Genomic DNA, 20,369 nt, shown 5'->3' on the forward strand with positions numbered 1-20,369 from the left:
TGCTTAACAATATGCAACCATCCTTGTTTTGTTACCTGATCCCTTAAAGGAGTTATAGGGCCGGCACCTTAAATGATCTTTTCCAGATATCTCGAGAACGGTATATAATTTCGAAACACTTGTTGAACAAAATTAGATCCCCCGGCATTTACTGATATGTTTCGTTGATGAAGATCAAAGGCGATTTCATTTCCTTTTCTTAAAATCGGACGGAAGACCTCCTCGTTGCTCGCAACGAGATCGTGTCTAGTTAGGGTTTTCCGTTTTTCAACGGAAAACCCTTCTGTTATTCTACTGTTTCTTATTATTATTAGGGTTTTCCGTTTTTCAACGGAAAACCCTTCTGTTATTCTACTGTTTCTTATTATTATTTTTTTTTTTATCCGCAAATTTTGTGTAGGCCATTTCTCGTACATTTGTTGTCTGATTGTTATGAAACTTTCAGGGTATGTAGACAATGTTAATATCTAGGGACGTTTTTTTCAAATTTTTAAAATTCACTTCCGGTTATGAGTTATTGCCCTTTAATTGAAAATTGGGGGGTCTTTTGTCCAGAGTTGATCTCGGGAACTACAAAAGATAGTTGCATGAAATTTAGCAGAATTGTTGGTAACATTTTATAGTTTTGCTGGCATGAAAATTTTGGCAAAATGTTTTTTAGTTTTTAAGCTATTTGCCGGTAAAGTTTAAGGTTTTGGGGGGTCTGAAATTTTGTTGCTTTTTGTATAATAACCTTTAAACTAAAAATAATTTGTTAATACATATAGAACAAAAGTTGTTAAGAATAACGAGAGCTTTCATTTAAATTTAAGAAAAAAGGGCTGGCCCCTATAATTAGGGGTCAGCAGCTCATACACGTATTTTTCTGATAGCAAAAATCGTTATCATTTTATGAAAAAAAATTAATTCAGTTATTGTTAATATATTAAATAATGTCATTTGGTATCAAATTTAAAAAGTTCTGTGCCCTATTTTTTTCAAATTTCATAAAACAAATATGTGTGAATCGTACATGAACGAGTTAATTTGTCTACATAGACACACAAGCGAACAAATGCCGTTTTAAGGCCCAGGCATTTACTGTATTACATTGTGTTGCGTCTTAGATAAATTGTTGTGATTCAATTTCATTTTTTTTTCATCTAGGCTATATCATTTATGAATTCAACTACTTTTTTAACACGTTCTAATCGGCCACGCAGAACAAATGTTTGCAATGTTTGTCGCGGACCCGCGAATGTAAACAGTAACGAACGGCATTGTAGAAAAGAGAGAGCGTAATGCAGAAGATAAGTTGTGCATTTTTCGGTTTACACATGCATTTTTAAGTTACTGTGAAACAGATGAACATGCACAGGGAACAATACTACATATTTGTATAAGGAGGGATATATTCGTGTGAATCGTTTACGAGGAAATTCTGACAGCCACACTTCTGTCGACCATGTCGACGGATGTTTATGTTTCCATTGATCAGCCGTTGATAAGCTACGAGTAATAAAGGGGAAAAGATGGACATTAAAGTGTGTGATCTATGTGGATGTTACTGAAGAAGGTGAGGCTTTTTATTCCTTTTAAAGTTTCTTGTCTATAGTGGTTAAAATGTCAGCATGTTAACTGGCTAACATTTAGTCTATAGATGTACATGTAAGTACGTGCACACTGTCACTGATGTATGTTATTTTTCTAGTCCAGACAATATAAATCCTTTTAACAGAATTGAATCCCAAATGTTGTACCTTTCACTTGTTTTTTTCTCCTTTTTACCAGAATTTTGTGTAAATTACAATTCAATTTATTGACAAAATCCACATGTGGCGAAAGTCATACATACAGTATACAAATATACATATAGTTGGTACTGTACATAGATTTTCTTATGATATGTCCATCGCGTTTGAATTTACAAATATATCTTGATGATTAAACATCTGCTGGGTTAAGAATTTTATAAGAATTACAGAGTTAGATGTTTTGTTATGGTGTGGGTGTTTGTTTACTAACGTGTAATTTTTACATTGTTTACTGGATGTTTAGACTTGCTCGAGGTTCATTGGTGACTGGAAAGGATGACCAAATTTATCTATTTAAAAAAAAATCAGATTGTGAATTTTCAACTCAAAATTCAAAGCAGGGTCTAATTAGAAACTTATGATCATATTCTTGTGCGGAAGACTCCAAATGTAGACATAAATACCCTGTAGACATACATGTAACATCAAGTAAATAAAATTGTATACTTCAGACTTCAGAGTTAAAACATGACTAAAAAGTCTTTAATATTTTTATGATGCCGATCAATGTATCATTAGAGAGGTTTAGCAGACCAACGGGTAACCGGTACATGTACTTGTACATGTAGTTTACAAGTTAGAACTATGCGTACCACTCTACCAGTTCACATAATTTTTCTTGTTTAGCAGTTTTGATATGTACTTGAATTGTCCTTGTTAATGTTTAAAATGTAATTTTTCATTTATATTCTCTTTTTTTAATCTGACTTCTGGCAGTACTGGCATGCCAGCAGTTCTTGTCAAGGACCATTTTTCGCTGGTGCAATGTTACATCATATTTTCGTATATAATTTTATGTGTTGATAAAATGACGTAACAATGCACTGGTGAAAAATGGTACTCAACGATAACTGATCGCAAGCCAATATTGATTAATTACAGACAAAAACTGAAGGTTGCAAGTGTTATTTTTTATTGAACACCATTGTTTAAAATAACTTTTTATATATGTGACGGTCAGACCGGTTTAAATACCAGTGTTCAGTTGGTAGAGCACCTGACTAGAGATTCAGGGGGACCAGGTTTAATTCCTGGTTTGGTCCTTCATTATTTCTCCCATCCTGTTACAATATTAAGGCTTGGACGTTTCTGTACTTAGCCGATTCGGTACATATCACTATACATGAGATGCGATACGATACATATCACGATACATTGCAACTAAATGAAAACATGAATAAGGGTTAAAAATTTATTCAATCTGTCGATGTATTACCGCATGTCCAAAGTTATTTTGATATATTTAAAATGAGCGTTGCACAATTTACAAATTACTTAAGTCTCATATACACTACTTTTTCATTAACAAGTAATCCAAAAGTTGTCCACACTCCAGATTTAGCTTCCTAACAGGTTTGACAACTTTACGAGGTTTTCCGCCATCTTTGTACTTTCATATTAGGCGCGCAGACTAAAAATAGCTGATATATGAAGCTCAGATATTTTTGGAAAATAAAAAAAAGTCCGCGTAGGTATCGTAATGTATTAATGGTAAATGTAACAATCCAAATATCGTCAAAATAAATACCGTGGTGCATCGGTGGATCGTTCCATCCCTATACAATATTGGTGTTGTAACCAACCCCTGGAACTGACAGGTTAACTCCTGCCAGGGGAAGAGCCAGGGGTGATCTTTGAGGGTGAAGATCATTTAAAGGGGGGGGGGGGGATGTGACGGTCAGACTGGTTTGAATACCGGTGCCAGATACATGTAGCTCAGTTGGTAGAGCACTTGACTAGAGATTCAGAGGGCAAGGTTCGAATCCCAGTCTGTTCTGTCATTATTTCTCCCATCTTGTACATATATATCAGATCTATTCAAGTCAGTGTCAGCTACATTATGCATAAACAATTTTACCCGCTCCTAAACCACAAACTTTCTTATTAGTGGATTCAGCTTACCGCTGATTGGCTGCTGTTGCAGCAGACTTATAATATATGCACGCACAAAACACAATGAACTTATCAGAGAATGAAAAATTCATCGAGTTACTTTCAACTGTTGGAATTTGGGTATTTTTTATAAATGTATACTTGTGACAAAACATATGATTATGTGGTACATACAGCTGTAGCTTTATGAAGAAAATTTGGGTTAGACATATATATCTACCATGCAAGTAAATGATATTTACTAAAACTTCCAATTTATGACGCACGAAATATACGCTACTTTTATAAAGATTGACATACATGTAATGTAACACATTCTGTGAAAAATAATCTATTAAAAATTCTTCATTAAGTTTACTCATACATGTTTTATGCTTATTACACATAGTATTGTTTTTAAAAAATGTAATGTAAAAGAAAAGAAACCAAAACCCTCGCCAAATTTATTTGCAAAATAAAAACCCGGTAGAATTGATAAAACATGGTATACCAGAAGGAAATACATGTACTTTGACGCTGTTCAGATGGGTAATATTCCTTTGTAATTTTCGAATTGAAATGCTTGACTGTTGCACTACAAGAAATAAACTCAGCTCTCTCTCTCTCTCAAACTCTCTCTCAATCTAATAAGTGTCTATACCTAAGAATTTTTTTAAATATTATATTATGACTTGATATGCAAATTTTTGATCCTGTACTGCCTAAATGTTATGTCATGTATTGGGATATGTAATACTTATTACACTGCATGGTCAGTGTATTTTTTCCAGAAATAATATGCATATGTTAATGTAAACACAGCTATTACTAGTACATGTATGTAAAAACAGCTAATTATTTTTTTTTTTATTTCAGCTCAAAACGAACTCTTGTTCCGACATGGCACCACATTGCTTTTACCTGTTGATTCTTGTGGGTCAACTCTTGAGATTAACCTGTCACCTCTATCCACATGCATATTCCTTGTGTTCTACAGACTTTTTACCGGTAATTCAAATTAAATCGGATAATGCATGAACAATAATGGAACTTTATGAAAGCATCATCCCATGTTGTGGTTTGTGTTTGATAAGAAATTATGAAAAACAAAATTAAGGCTATTTAAAGAAATTCATAATTGTTGTGAAAATTTGTTTTTCAATAAAAGTATGCAATTATGTTTCCTTTATTTTTTATTTTATAAAGGTATTTAGATGTGTTTACATAATTGAACCCCCCCCCCCCCCACCCCACCCCATCCAATTGTCTGCATTAAGATTACATTTAGGATATGTAAATGTACATTTGACTTTGAAATAACATCTGCTATGATAATTACTTTTGAAATGAACAAGAAACAACCTATTTCTACCTTTCTAAGGAATATATGCATAAAAAAAGGAAAAAAACATGTCAAATTTTGAACATTTTTCATGGAAATCAACTCTGTCTCCACCTACCTGGGTGTTTGAATTTTATTTTAATTTAAGGCAGATATCTAACTTGTAGGTTGTATCTTACTGTTTTAGCATGGTTAGAAGGAGACTAGAAATCAAAATAGATTAGATATTCACTATATATGATTGTTAGCTTACTTTTTTTCATAAAAACAAGAAATCACAAGCAGGACAGCTGTCTATTTGTTAATTAAAATGGTGTAAATCATAAAATAAACAAATAATTAGGATCAAATTTTAGAATCATCGATGATTGTTTTCAAATATGTGTGAGATATGACTCAAGGAAATTGCCATAAGTTTCATAAAATTAGGTAAAACATTTTTAACCATGACTTTTTATGAAAATCAAAAGATGGGGGGGGGGGTATACATGTAAGGATATTTCTAAGTGATGTGAAGCTTTTATCATGATTATATAATGTAGATGCATGTTGTATTGAATAAGGTTTCTTTTCAAAGGTGGTTGAACAACAATTGACCTCTAAAAGGTCAGGTAAAGATGTTTTACTATGGAGAACCCTGTAAATCTGTGTTTACTAATGGAAATTGGAAATGGGGGGTTCACTTAAATGGCCATATTTTTATTAAACCTCAATGGAATTTGCAATATGTGGTATTCTTTTTCTCAGAATTGCATTAGCTTTCTTATTCTAAGACAAACCGTCTTTTCATAAAATGTTAGTGTACTAATTGCAGTTAAAGGTACATGTACAAGGAATAGTTTCGGATAAAGAACCGTCAATATTTTTGTAAAATTGATAGTGACTGTACTTGAAGATTTACCAGTGTTGCGTAGATTCATGAAATGAATTTTAATGTTTATCAATAGTTAATGGGATGTCTCTTGTTGGAATTGGTAAGGCCTAAAAAAAAAATAGTGTGTTTAGGGTAACACTAATGAAAAAATTAGGTTAGGTAGGTGGGGATTTTTTTTTATTTTATCTATTTTTTTTGCCTGAATCCTAAGAATGTTTGTTTGTTTCATATTTAAAAACGTATTTTTTATTGGAAATAAGATAAAATTCACAGTCGGATAAAATCAGGCATCTAAAAATGGGAGGATCGGGCCATTTTTGTAGGTTAGGTCGGGTTACCCGAAACACACAACTTTTTTTTTTTAGGCCTAAGCAATATTAAGGCCCCTAATTTTAAGTACATGAGAAGCAGTAATAAATTGTGAAACTTGCGGCTTTGACTGTTGTGTTGCCTTTACACAGTGAAATTGAAGGTTACAAACTGGAGGTTATATAACATGAAATGGAGGTGGATGGGATATTATATGCCTATTTAGTATCTACTGGGTATGAGGACAATAGCAAGTTTATTGTCCCTCAAGACAGCAACTATTTCATGAGGCAAAGCCAAGGGAAATAGTTGCTGTGGGGTGGGACAATAAACTTGCTATTGTCCAGATAGTCAGTTAATTGGTATATTATTGTACCGAAGAAAACTTTATTTGTCAGCGATGCAGAATTTCTTGATGATAAACAAATTAGAGTTATCAAACTTTGTATTTAATGCGGTGATCTGATTAGGTCAGAGGTGTTCCGAGTTTAAAAAGGAGGGAAATCAAATTCTGCTGATGAATGGTTTTGATGACTATTCACCATGGGCAGATACCATGGATACTATTTCAAATTAGATAGAAAGCAAGTTTGTGTGGGCGCCTTCTAGTGATCAGTTTGTCCGTCTGTCCATCCGAGATCGCTTGACCGGAGCATAGCTTCTCTCCCCTTGGCCCAATCTGGCTCATACCTCATCCACAGGGTTCCTTTGGGTTAAGGATGTGCAGTGACCTTGAACCATGTTGTTAGGTATAAGGTTAAGGTCATAGTAGAATTACATATATAAAATCCTTGTCTGGGGCATATCTTCTCTCCCTTTGGTCCAATCTGGCTAATACTCACAGACTGTCTCTATTGTTAATCGATGTGCAGTGACCTTGCATGAAATTTCTAGGTAAAGGGTGAAATATCATATCGGATCATGCAAAAATCCTTTTTTCAGAACATATATACTTTCTACTAACCCCTATAGGGCTCAGACTTCACATAAGCAGAGCTTTTGAGTAAAGGGTGTGTAGTGACCTTGAACCTATTTTCAAGGTAAACTGTGAAGGTCATAGCAGAATTATATTTAAAAAATCCTTGTCTGGAGTACATCTTCTCTCCCTTTGCTCCAATCAGGCTCATACTTCACCCACATGATGCCTTTGATCAAAGGATATGCAATGACCTCTAATGATATTTGTAGATCAAGTGTCAAAGTCATATCAGATCACACAAAAATCCATATTTTAAGAGCATATATATACTCTCCTTTTAGCCCCTAATTGGCTAATATTTTGCCTAAACAGAGCTTATTGGTTAAAGGCGTGCAGTGACCTTGAACCATGTCAATGTGAAGGTCATAGCAGATCTTAATAAAATTAGTTTTAGACAGTAGAATATTTCCCGGATATGCTTAATCTTGGTCAGATTGAACAAAAATGCCTATATGTTAGGGGCAATGAAATTGAATTAGAAGTTCTATGCCAGCTGGAATAATTTCAAGTTATAGGTCAAGGTCAAAGCAAAATTCTCTAAAATAACATCAGCGGGGCCCTTTGAAATGTTCACCATTTCAATGTTGTCTGGTTCATAGTAATTTTAAATAAAAATATTCACAGAGGAATAATAAAATTAAGTAAACTATACATCGATAAGTTTCTGACAATTGATGATGCAACAAGCGCATAGTACGAAAGGTCAACCCTTTGAAAAGCAGTGTAGAGGAAATGTTGCTCGGAATTATGTTTTAAACAAAATTGATTTTTTACGGAAATTTTAATTTTGCATTCTGGGTCAAGAAATTAGATGTAAGTTCCAGATAAAGTTAACTTTTACCTAAAATGAAGTCAAATTTGTTAAGTCGTACTTAAACACATTCTGATTTTTTTGTTAACTCGGTCTTGAAATGGTTATGTTTTTTGTTAATTTGTACCTAAAACCATTCGGATTTTGTTAAGTCATACCAAGAATCATTCGATTTTTAAAATCTTTTTTGTACTTAAGTTACTTTTGTCATTAGATTAAGAACACTGCTTCTTAGAGGTACTTCTAGCATTACTTTCGACATCAGCGGAAAACCCACTCGTTGCTTTGCAACGAGCTTTGCTCTAGTTTTTTTTTTTTATCCGCAAATTTTGTGTAGGCCATTTCTCGTACATTTGTTGTCTGATTGTTATGAAACTTTCAGGGTATGTAGACAATGTTAATATCTCGAGACGTTTTTTTTCAAATTTTTAAAATTCACTTCCGGTTATGAGTTATTGCTCTTTAATTGAAAATTGGGGGGTCTTTTGTCCAGAGTTGATCTCGGGAACTACAAAAGATAGTTGCATGAAATTTAGCAGAATTGTTGGTAACATTTTATAGTTTTGCTGGCATGAAAAGTTTGGCAAAATGTTTTTTAGTTTTTAAGCTATTTGCCGGTAAAGTAAAAGGTTTTGGGGGGTCTGAAATTTTGTTGTTCTTTGTATAATAACCTTTAAACTAAAAATATTTTGTTAATACATATAGAGCAAAAGTTGTTTAGAATAACGAGAGCTTTCATTTAAAATTAAGAAAAAAGGGCTGGCCCCTATAATTAGGGGTCAGCAGCTCATACACGTATTTTTCTGATAGCAAAAATCGTTATCATTTTATGAAAAAAAATTAATTCAGTTATTGTTAATATATTAGATAATGTCATTTGGTGTCAAATTTAAAAAGTTCTGTGCCCTATTTTTTTCAAATTTCATAAAACAAATATGTGTGAATCGTACATGAACGAGTTAATTTGTCTACATAGACACACAAGCGAACAAATGCCGTTTTAAGGCCCAGGCATTTACTGCATTACATTGTGTTGCGTCTTAGATAAATTGTTGTGATTCAATTTCATTTTTTTTTCATCTAGGCTATATCATTTATGAATTCAACTACTTATTTAACACGTTCTAATCGGCCACGCAGAACAAATGTTTGCAATGTTTGTCGCGGACCCTCGAATGTAAACAGTAACGAACGGCATTGTAGAAAAGAGAGAGCGTAATGCAGAAGATAAGTTGTGCATTTTTCGGTGTACACATGCATTTTCAAGTTACTGTGAAACATATGAACATGCACAGGGAACAATACTACATATTTGTATAAGGAGGGATATATTCTCGTGTGAATCGTTTACGAGGAAATTCTGACAGCCACACTTCTGTCGACCATGTCGACGGATGTGTATGTTTCCATTGACCAGCCGTTGATAAGCTACGAGTAATAAAGGGGAAAAGATGGACATTAAAGTGTGTGATCTATTTGGATGTTACTGAAGAAGGTGAGGCTTTTTATTCCTTTTAAAGTTTCTTGTCTATAGTGGTTAAAATGTCAGCATGTTAACTGGTTAACATTTAGTCTATAGATGTACATGTAAGTACGTGCACACTGTCACTGATGTATGTTATTTTTCTAGTCCAGACAATATAAATCCTTTTAACGGAATTGAATCCCAAATGTTGTACCTTTCACTTGTTTTTTTCTCCTTTTTACCAGAATTTTGTGTAAATTACAATTCAATTTATTGACAAAATCCACATGTGGCGAAAGTCATACATACAGTATACAAATATACATGTAGTTGGTACTGTACATAGATTTTCTTATGATATGTCCATCGCGTATGAATTTACAAATATATCTTGATGATTTAACATCTGCTGGCCCAAACAAAAATTTTTCTTAAGAAATCATATCAAAATCACTTAAAAATCATATCCAACTCACAAATTCATGATTTTGTTCTATGATTTAGACATGATCCATTAAATGAATCATACCCAAATCATAGGTGACAAATAAGGAAGTATGATCCTGATGTGGTTTGTTTCTTGGTTTTGAGTCTGCTATGATTTTCTTGTGATTCTGGTATGTGCTATTATCTTAGAAGGCAACAGAGCATGCGTTTGAAATGATTCGTTAATTGCCAGATAAACTGACCACTAAGAATTAAGATTTCTGCATAACAGGAAGTTGAGTTGCAAATTTTGAATGTTCATCTTGGAGCCTAAATGTGATGTACATGTCAGGAAAATTTGTTATTGTTGGGCATCTTGCTCTATCTTGGCATATTTATAAAGTGAATTTATGGAAGTATTTTGGGGGGATATATTCTTATTCACTTGAGGTAAATAATATTTTATAAAGACTAATTTACAATACACTATCAAGTGATTTATTAAGTGAAGCAAGCAACTAATGCATGGATGTACATGTATCGTTAGTTCAGACCGGGAGCTACAGACCTGCAGCTAGGTTTTGAAATGCATACATGATATTTTAATTTGAACAATTCATGTAATAATTGCTAGAAGAGTTTGAAATAACAGTATAATTATCATCTAAATTATCGAAGACTTTGATCCTGCATTCTAATTCAGATTATATTGGCTTAACGATATAGTACATGTGACATTTATGTATACTATTTTTCATATTTGGTAATTGTCAATGTATTTCAAAAATTAAAAGTATATAATTGTCTGTTGCAAAATATTAATTAAGTGGTCATTTTTTTCTTTAAGAAATTATTGTATAATTGTCCTTTAACAGGTCATATAAGGATCATGGTTTTGATATGAGTTGTTAGTTACAACAGATCATACCAGGACCATGGTTTTGATACGAGTTGTTAGTTACAACAGATCATACCAGGACCATGGTTTTCTTGCAATTTGTTTAGTTTAACAGATCACCCGAGAATCATGATCCATTAACTCATTTGCATGTGAAATTTTCCTATACCGAAATCATCTCAAAACCATGATTTACACACAAGCCATTGATATGATCCCGTAGGCTATTTTTTCTGTTTGGGGGGTTAAGAATTTTATAAGAATTACAGAGTTAGATGTTTTGTTATGGTGTGGGTGTTTGTTTACTAACGTGTACTTTTTACATTGTTTACTGGATGTTTAGACTTGCTCGAGGTTCATTGGTGACTGGAAAGGATGACCGAATTTATCTATTTAAAAAAAAATCAGATTGTGAATTTTCAACTCAAAATTCAAAGCAGGGTCTAATTAGAAACATATGTCATTGATCATATTCTTGTGCGGAAGACTCCAAATGTAGACATAAATACCCTGTAGACATACATGTAACATCAAGTAAATAAAATTGTATACTTCAGACTTCAGAGTTAAAACATGACTAAAAAGTCTTTAATATTTTTATGATGCCGATCAATGTATCATTAGAGAGGTTTAGCAGACCAACGGGTACCCGGTACATGTACTTGTACATGTAGTTTACAAGTTAGAACTATGCGTACCACTCTACCAGTTCACATAATTTTTCTTGTTTAGCAGTTTTGATGTGTACTTGAATTGTCCTTGTTAATGTTTAAAATGTAATTTTTCATTTATATTCTCTTTTTTTAATCTGACTACTGGCAGTACTGGCATGCCAGCAGTTCTTGTCGAGGACCATTTCTCGCTGGTGCAATGTTACATCATATTTTCGTATATAATTTTATGTGTTGATAAAATGACGTAACAATGCACTGATGACAAATGGTACTCAACGATAACTGATCGCATGCCAATATTGATTAATTACAGACAAAAACTGAAGGTTGCAAGTGTTATTTTTTATTGAACACCATTGTTTAAAATAACTTTTTATATATGTGACGGTCAGACCGGTTTAAATACCAGTGTTCAGTTGGTAGAGCACCTGACTAGAGATTCAGGGGGCCCAGGTTTAATTCCTGGTTTGGTCCTTCATTATTTCTCCCATCCTGTTACAATATTAAGGCTTGGACGTTTCTGTACTTAGCCGATTCGGTACATATCACTATACATGAGATGCGATACGATACATATCACGATACATTGCAACTAAATGAAAACATGAATAAGGGTTAAAAATTTATTCAATCTGTCGATGTATTACCGCATGTCCAAAGTTATTTTGATATATTTAAAATGAGCGTTGCACAATTTACAAATTACTTAAGTCTCATATACACTACTTTTTCATTAACAAGTAATCCAAAAGTTGTCCACACTCCAGATTTAGCTTCCTACAGGTTTGACAACTTTACGAGGTTTTCCGCCATCTTTGTACTTTCATATTAGGCGCGCAGACTAAAAAATAGCCGATATATGAAGCTCAGATATTTTTGGAAAATAAAACAAAGTCCGCATAGGTATCGTAATGTATTAATGGTAAATGTAACAATCCAAATATCGTCAAAATAAATACCGTGATGCACCGGTGCATCGGTGGATCGTTCCATCCCCATACAATATTGGTGTTGTAACCAACCCCTGGAACTGACAGGTTAACTCCTGCCAGGGGAAGAGCCAGGGGTGATCTTTGAGGGTGAAGATCATTTAAGGGGGGGGGGGATGTGATGGTCAGACTGGTTTGAATACCGGTGCCAGATACATGTAGCTCAGTTGGTAGAGCACTTGACTAGAGATTCAGAGGGCAAGGTTCGAATCCCAGTCTGTTCTGTCATTATTTCTCCCATCTTGTACATATATATCAGATCTATTCAAGTCAGTGTCAGCTACATTATGCATAAACAATTTTACCCGCTCCTAAACCACAAACTTTCTTATTAGTGGATTCAGCTTACTGCTGATTGGCTGCTGTTGCAGCAGACTTATAATATATGCACGCACAAAACACAATGAACTTATCAGAGAATGAAAAATTCATCGAGTTACTTTCAACTGTTGGAATTTGGGTATTTTTTAAAAATGTATACTTGTGACAAAACATATGATTATGTGGTACATACAGCTGTAGCTTTATGAAGAAAATTTTGGTTAGACCATATATACCTATCATGCAAGTAAATGATATTTACAAAAAACTTGCAATTTATGGCGCACGAAATATACGCTACTTTTATAAAGATTGACATACATGTAATGTAACACATTCTGTGAAAAATAATCTATTAAAAATTCTTCATTAAGTTTACTCATACATGTTTTATGCTTATTACACATAGTATTGTTTTTAAAAAATGTAATTTAAAAGAAAAGAAACCAAAACCCTCGCCAAATTTATTTGCAAAAAAAAAAAACGGTAGAATTGATAAAACATGGTATACCAGAAGGAAATACATGTACTTTGAGCTAATTATTTTTTTTTTTTATTTCAGCTCAAAACAGCCTCTTGTTACCACATGGCTTTTACCGGTACCTGTTGATTCTTGTGGGTCAGCTCCTGAGATTAACCTGTCACCTCTATCCACATGCATATTCCTTGTGTTCTACAGACTATTTACCGGTAATTCAAATTAAATCCGATAATGCATGAACAATAATGGAACTTGAAGAAAGCATCATGCCATGTTGTGGTTTGTGTTTGATAAGAAATTATGAAAACAAAATTAAGGCTGTTTAAAGAAATTCATAATTGCTGTGAAAATTTGTTTTTCAATAAAAGTATGCAATTATGTTTCCTTTATTTTTTATTTCATAAAGATATTTAGATGTGTTTACATAATTGAAAAATCCCCCCCCTCCCCTCTATTTAATTGTCTGCATTAAGATTACATGTAGGATATGTAAATGTACATTTGACTTTGAAATAACATCTGCTATGATAATTACTTTTGAAATGAACAAGAAACAACCTATTTCTACCTTTCTAAGGTATATATGCAGAAAAAAAGTAGAAAAACATGTCAAATTTGAACATTTTTCATTGAAATCAACTCTGTCTCCAGCTACCTGGGTGTTTGAAGTTTATTTTAATTTAAGGCAGATGTCTAACTTGTAGGTTGTATCTTACTATTTTAGCATGGTTAGAAGGAGACTAGAAATCAAAATAGATTAGATATTCACTAAATATGATTGTTAGCTTACTTTTTTTCATAAAAACAAGAAATCACAAGCAGGACAGCTGTCTATTTGTTAATTAAAATGGTGTAAATCATAAAATAAACAAATAATTAGGATCAAATTTTAGAATCATTGATGATTGTTTTCAAATATGTGTGAGAAATGACTCAAGGAAATTGCCATAAGTTTCATAAAATTAGGTTAAACATTTTTAACCATGACTTTTTATGAAAATCAAAAGATGGGGGGGGGGGGGGGGGGGTATACATGTAAGGATATTTCTAAGTGATGTGAAGCTTTTATCATGATTATATAATGTAGATGCATGTTGTATTGAATAAGGTTTCTTTTCAAAGGTGGTTGAACAACAATTGACCTCTAAAAGGTCAGGCTATGGAGAACCCTGTAAATCTGTGTTTATTAATGGAAATTGGAAATGGGGGGTTCACTTAAATGGCCATATTTTTATTAAACCTCAATGGAATTTGCAATATGTAGTATTCTTTTTCTCAGAATTGCATTAGCTTTCTTATTCTAAGACAAACCGTCTTTTCATAAAATGTTAGTGTACTAATTGCAGTTAAAGGTACATGTACAAGGAATAGTTTCGGATAAAGAACCGTCAATATTTTTGTAAAATTGATAGTGACTGTACGTGAAGATTTACCAGTGTTGCGTAGATTCATGAAATGAATTTTAATGTTTATCAATAGTTAATGGGATGTCTCTTGTTGGAATTGGTAAGGCCTAAAAAAAAAATAGTGTGTTTAGGGTAACACTGATGAAAAAATTAGGTTAGGTAGGTGGGGATTTTTTTTTTTTTATCTATTTTTTTTTGGCCTGAATCCTAAGAATGTTTGTTTGTTTCATATTTAAAAACGTATTTTTTATTGGAAATAAGATGAAATTCACAGTCGGATAAAATCAGGCATCTAAAAATGGTAGGATCGGGCCATTTTTGTAGGTTAGGTCGGGTTACCCGAAACCCACAACTTTTTTTTTTTAGGCCTAAGCAATATTAAGGCCCCTAATTTTAAGTACATGAGAAGCAGTAATAAATTGTGAAACTTGCGGCTTTGACTGTTGTGTTGCCTTTACACAGTGAAATTGAAGGTTACAAACTGGAGGTTATATAACATGAAATGGAGGTGGATGGGATATTATATGCCTATTTAGTATGTACTGGGTATGAGGACAATAGCAAGTTTATTGTCCCCCAAGACAGCAACTATTTCATGAGGCAAAGCCAAGGGAAATAGTTGCTGAGGGGTGGGACAATAAACTTGCTATTGTCCAGATAGTCAGTTAATTGGTATATTATTGTACCGAAAAAAACTTTATTTGTCAGCGATGCAGAATTTCTTGATGATAAACAAATTAGAGTTATCAAACTTTGTATTTAATGCGGTGATCTAATTAGGTCAGAGGTGTTCCGAGTTTAAAAAGGAGGGAAATCAAATTCTGCTGATGAATGGTTTTGATGACTATTCACCATGGGCAGATAGCATGGATACTATTTCAAATTAGATAGAAAGCAAGTTTGTGTGGGCTTCTAGTGATCAGTTTGTCCGTCTGTCCATCCGAGATCGCTTGACCGGAGCATAGCTTCTCTCCCCTTGGCCCAATCTGGCTCATACCTCATCCACAGGGTTCCTTTGGGTTAAGGATGTGCTGTGACCTTGAACCATGTTGTTAGGTATAAGGTTAAGGTCATAGTAGAATTACATATATAACATCCTTGTCTGGGGCATATCTTCTCTCCCTTTGGTCCAATCTGGCTAATACTCACAGACTGTCTCTATCGTTAATCGATGTGCAGTGACCTTGCATGACATTTCTAGGTAAAGGGTGAAATATCATATCGGATCATGCAAAAATCCTTTTTTCAGAGCATATATACTTTCTACTAACCCCTATAGGGCTCAGACTTCACATAAGCAGAGCTTTTGAGTAAAGGGTGTGTAGTGACCTTGAACCTATTTTCAAGGTAAACTGTGAAGGTCATAGCAGAATTATATTTAAAAAATCCTTGTCTGGAGTACATCTTCTCTCCCTTTGCTCCAATCAGGCTCATACTTCACCCACATGATGCCTTTGATCAAAGGATATGCAATGACCTCGAATGATATTTGTAGATCAAGTGTCAAGGTCATATCAGATCACACAAAAATCCATATTTTAAGAGCATATATATACTCTCCTTTTAGCCCCTAATTGGCTAATATTTTGCCTAAACAGAGCTTATTGGTTAATGGCGTGCAGTGACCTTGAACCATGTCAATGTGAAGGTCATAGCAGATCTTACTAAAATTAGTTTTAGACAGTAGATTATTTCCCGGATATGCTTAATCTTGGTCAGATTCAACAAAAATGCCTATATGTTAGGGGCAATGAAACAGCTAAATGCCAGCTGGAAAAATTTCAAGTTATAGGTCAAGGTCAAAGCAAAATTCTCTAAAATAACATCAGCGGGGCCCTTTGAAATGTTCACCATCAATAGTAATTTTAAATAAAAATATTCACAGAGGAATAATAAAATTAAGTAAACTATACATCGATAAGTTTCTGACAATTGATGATGCAACAAGCACATAGTACGAAAGGTCAACCCTTTGAAAAGCAGTGTAGAGGAAATGTTGCTCAGAATTATGTTTTAAACAAAATTGATTTTTTACGGACATTTTAATTTTGCATTCTGGGTTAAGAAATTAGATGTTAGTTCCAGGTAAAGTTAACTTTTACCTAAAATGAAGTCAAATTTGTTAAGTCGTACTTAAAACCATTCGGATTTTGTTAAGTCATACCAAGAATCATTCGATTTTTAAAATCTTTTTTGTACCTAAGTTACTTTTGTCATTAGATTAAGAACACTGCTTCTTAGAGGTACTTCTAGCATTACTTTCGACATTAGCGGAAAACCCACTCGTTGCTTTGCAACGAGCTTTGCTCTAGTTATTTTTTTTTTTTATCCGCAAATTTTGTGTAGGCCATTTCTCGTACATTTGTTGTCTGATTGTTATGAAACTTTCAGGGTATGTAGACAATGTTAATATCTAGAGACGTTTTTTTCAAATTTTTAAAATTCACTTCCGGTTATGAGTTATTGCCCTTTAATTGAAAATTGGGGGGTCTTTTGTCCAGAGTTGATCTCGGGAACTACAAAAGATAGTTGCATGAAATTTAGCAGAATTGTTGGTAACATTTTATAGTTTTGCTGGCATGAAAATTTTGGCAAAATGTTTTTTAGTTTTTAAGCTATTTGCCGGTAAAGTTAAAGGTTTTGGGGGGTCTGAAATTTTGTTGCTTTTTGTATTATAACCTTTAAACTAAAAATATTTTGTTAATACATATAGAACAAAAGTTGTTTAGAATAACTAGAGCTTTCATTTAAAATTAAGAAAAAAGGGCTGGCCCCTATAATTAGGGGTCAGCAGCTCATACACGTATTTTTTTGATAGCAAAAATCGTTATCATTTTATGAAAAAAAATTAATTCAGTTATTGTTAATATATTAAATGATGTCATTTGGTATCAAATTAAACAAGTTCTGTGCTATATTTTTTTTCAAATTTCATAAAACAAATATGTGAGAATCGTACATGAACGAGTTAATATGTCTACATAGAGCCACACAAGCAAACAAATGCCACATTAAGGCCCAGGCATTTACTGCATTACGTTGTGTTGCGTCTTAGATAAATTGTTGTGATTCAATTTCATTTTTTTCATCTATATCAATTATGAATTCAATGAACACACATTATTTAAACGTTCTATGTGCAACTATTTGTCGGGGCGCCCCTGTTTGTAACCCCCGCGCGCGCGCCGAATGTAAACAGTAACGAACGGCATTGTAGAAAAGAGAGAGCCGTAATGCAGAAGAGAAGTTGTGTATTCTTTCGGTGTACACATGCATTTTCAATTTGCTGTGAAACATATGAACATGCACAGGGAACAATACTACATATTTGTTTAAGGAGGATATTTTTCTCGTGTGAATCGTTTACGAGGAAATTCTGACAGCCACACTTCTGTCGACGATCAGCCGTTGATAAGCTACGAGTAATAAAGGAGAAAAGATGGACATTAAAGTGTGTGATTTATGTGGATGTTACTGAAGAAGGTGAGGCTTTTACTCCTTTTAAAGTTTCTTGTTAACTGGTTAAAATTTAGTATATAGTATAGATGTACATGTAAGTACGCGGTCGAGGTTCATGGGGGACTGGAAAGGGTAACTGAATTTATCTATTTAAAAAAATAACAGATTGTGAATTTTCAACTCAAAATTCAAAGCAGGGTCTAATTAGAAACATATCATATATTCTTGTGCAGAAGACTCCAAATGTAGTCATGAATACCCTGTAGACATAACTTCAAGTAAATAAAATTGTATACTTCAGACTTCAGAGTTAAAACATGACTTTAATATCTTTATGATGCCGATCATTGTATCATTAAAGAGGTTTAGCAGACCAACGGGTACCCGGTACATGTACTTCTACATGTAGGTTACAAGTTAGAACTATGCCTACCATTCTACCAGTTCACATAATTTTTCTTGTTTAGCAGTTATGATGTGTACTTAAATTGTCCTTGTTAATGTTTTAAATGTAATTTTTTATTCTCTTTTTTTAATCTGACTACTGGCAGTACTGGCGTGCGAGCAGTTCTCGCCGAGGACCATTTCTCGCTGGTGCACTGTTACATCATATTTTCGTATATAATTTTATGTGTTGATAAAATGACGTAACAATGCACTGGTGAGAAATGGTACTCGGCGAGAACTGATCGCACGCCAATATTGATTAATTACAGACAAAAACTGAAGGTTGCGAGTGTTATTTTTTATTGAACAACATTGTTTAAAATAATTCTTTATATATGTGACGATCAGACCGGTTTGAATACCAGTGCCAGATAGCTCAGTTGGTAGAGCACCTGACTAGAGATTCAGGGGGCCCAGGTTCAAATCCCGGTTTGGTCCTTCATTATTTCTCCCATCCTGTTACAATATTGGTGTTGTGACCAACCCCTGGAACTAAAAGGTTAACTCGATCCTGCCAGGGATGATCTTCGAGGGTGAAGATCATTTAAGGGGGAGGAATGTGACGGTCAGACTGGTTTGAATACCGGTGCCAGATACATGTAGCTCAGTTGGTAGAGCACTTGACTAGAGATTCAGAGGGCCAGGTTCGAATCCCACTTTGTTCCGTCGTTATTTCTCCCATCTTTTACATATACATGTATATCAGATATATGACAGATGATTAAGGTCATCACATGTTTTGCAAGATGCAATAAGTGTTAAAAACCTTTACTTTACAACAGAATACATTTAAGTGAATATTTATGTTTCTTGTTATTATTTGGTGTGGTTTTCTTGACAGTGTCGCATAAACAATTTACCCGCTCCTAAAACACAAACTTTCTTTTTGTGGATTAAGCTTACCGCTGATTGGCTGCTGTTGCAGCAGACAAATAAGATATGCACGCACAAAACACAATGAACTTATCAGAGAATGAGTTGAGTTTATTTAAACTGTTGGAATTTGGGTATTTTTTTTTAAAATGTATACTTGTGACAAAACATATATGTGGTACATACAGCTGTAGCTTTATGAAGAAAATTTTGGTTAGACCATATATATCTATCATGCAAGTAAATGATATTTACAAAAAACTTGCAATTTATGGCGCACGAAATATACGCTAGTTTTATAAAGATTGACATACATGTAATGTACCACATTCTTTGAAAAATAATCTATTAAAAATTCTTCATTAAGTTTACTCATACATGTTTTATGCTGATTACACGTAGTATTGTTTTAAAACATGTAATTTATAAGAAAATAAACAAAAACCCTCGCTAAATTTATTTGCAAAAAAAAAAAAACACAGTAGAATTGATAAAAAATGGTATACCAAAAGCTAATACCAGTACATGTACTATGACGCTGTTCGGTGGGTAATATTCGTTTGTAATTTACGAATTGAAATATTGACTGTTGCACTACAAGTACGGTAATAAACTCTCTCTCTCTCTCAAACTCTCTCTCTTTCTCAATTTGATAAGTGTTTATACCTATGAAAATTTTTTAATATTATATTATGACTTGATATGCAAATTTTTGATCTTGTACTGCCTAAATGTTATGTCATGTATTGGGATATGTCATACTTATTACACTGCATGGTCAGTGTATTTTTTACAGAAATACTATGCATATGTTAATGTAAACACAGCTATTACTAGTACATGTATGTAAACACAGCTAATTATTTTTTTATTTATTTCAGCTCAAAACAGACTCTTGTTACCACATGGCTTTTACCGGTACCTGTTGATTCTTGTGGGTCAGCTCCTGA

The 20,369-nt window shown here is 33.6% G+C and overlaps 2 long non-coding RNA genes across 2 annotated transcripts; both read left to right on the forward strand.

Annotated features, from left to right (window-relative positions):
- Positions 1 to 819: 819 nt before the first annotated feature.
- On the forward strand, positions 820 to 4,845 carry LOC136276549 (uncharacterized). The gene is made up of 2 exons (XR_010715053.1): positions 820 to 1,555; positions 4,542 to 4,845. It is a non-coding gene; the product is annotated as an uncharacterized lncRNA (long non-coding RNA).
- A 576-nt stretch (positions 4,846 to 5,421) lies between these two features.
- On the forward strand, positions 5,422 to 13,612 carry LOC136276334 (uncharacterized). The gene is made up of 2 exons (XR_010714833.1): positions 5,422 to 9,475; positions 13,316 to 13,612. It is a non-coding gene; the product is annotated as an uncharacterized lncRNA (long non-coding RNA).
- Positions 13,613 to 20,369: the final 6,757 nt, after the last annotated feature.

The sequence above is a fragment of the Magallana gigas genome, chromosome 6 (assembly GCF_963853765.1).
Source record: "Magallana gigas chromosome 6, xbMagGiga1.1, whole genome shotgun sequence".
Classification (NCBI taxonomy): Eukaryota; Metazoa; Mollusca; class Bivalvia; order Ostreida; family Ostreidae; genus Magallana; species Magallana gigas.